Source organism: Siniperca chuatsi, linkage group LG2 (assembly GCF_020085105.1).
Source record: "Siniperca chuatsi isolate FFG_IHB_CAS linkage group LG2, ASM2008510v1, whole genome shotgun sequence".
Lineage (NCBI taxonomy): Eukaryota > Metazoa > Chordata > Actinopteri > Centrarchiformes > Sinipercidae > Siniperca > Siniperca chuatsi.
The window spans coordinates 2113670-2115109 of record NC_058043.1 but is presented as its reverse complement, the minus strand read 5'-3'; positions in this window follow the sequence as shown (position 1 = coordinate 2115109).

Here is a 1440-nt window from a genome sequence, read left to right as displayed (position 1 = left end):
GGAAGGTGAAGGCAACAGTGGTGCCCGTGGTCATCGGAGCACTCGGGGCAGCGACCCCCAAACTGGAGGAGTGGCTACAGCAGATCCCTGGAAGAACACCAGACATCTCGGTCCAGAAGAGCGCAGTACTGGGAACAGCAAAGATACTGCGCAGAACCCTCAAGCTCCCAGGCCTCTGGTAGAGGACCCGAGCTCGAAGGACGAGACCACCCGCGGAGGGTGAAGGACAAAGTTTTTTTTTAATATATATATTATACAATATATATTATTCTGAAATTAGTCATTCTGCATAATGAGTACTTTTACTTTTATATATATATGGTGTTGCTACTTTTACTTAATAGATCTGAGTACTTCTTCCACCACTGCACAGTACACACAGTACACACAGTACACACAGTACACACAGTACACACTGTACACACTGTGCACACTGTGCACATGCACGGTGACCCTCACACTTAATTTCCTTTCATGTCTGTAACTAATATATTATGCTGCTGGCAAAAGAAAATTTACGTGAGCATGCAAAACAAATACAAAGAGCCATTCACACACACACACACAGTTCCAACATGTCTTTGCCTGGGTTTTTCCAGATTTACGTTATCTTTTGTGTGTGTGTGTGTGTGTGTGTGTGTTATCTGTTCTTATCTCTCTTCTTTGTGTGTTATCTTTCTGTTGCTTCATCCTCTGGTGTTTAATGGCACAGTGACAGAAAAGAGCAGAAAATTCCCCATATTATGTGGCAACTTAATTAAAAAGCATATAATGTAGATCCGTATCACGGGATAGCTGACATGCAGCAAACTTAACCTTTTCATTCCACTCTGCAGACGTAAAGAAGACGCACACAAACTTACTTTTTTGGTTAGTGACCCTTTGAAACAACATGATGCCGGTTGTCCACTGGTTGTGACTAGAAAAGGTTTTCTCCTTGTTTTATCTGAATAAATGTAGAGGCCTTTTCTACTTTATGGGTCCAGATTAGATTTAACTTTCCTTCTTATTAGGTGTAATTCCTTCGGAATAAATGTATAAAAAGGACAAATATTAACTGATAAGCTCTTTAATAGTAAAGTGAAATCATGGAGGTGATGGATGAAATGAATGTAGATGGGTGGATCTTCACTGTAGTGAGGACACATCTTCCTCTTCTTCTTCTTTGTGTTGTTTCTATTTTTATTTATTTTTTCTTTTCTTCTTCTCTATTAAAGGTTTAATACAGATAATAAACGCGTGTAAAATTATCTCGCGGCCATGGTGGGGGTCCCAACCCTTCATGTTTAAAATATGAATAAATAAATATACATTAAAAACGTTGCTGTAGCGTAATCGTGCTACCGAGAGTTCGTCTTGGCCCTGAGATACCACGCTGACACCAGGGTTGCAGTGTATGTTCTTTATTTTTGGTCGTTCTTGCTTTCTTTTCTGGCTCTT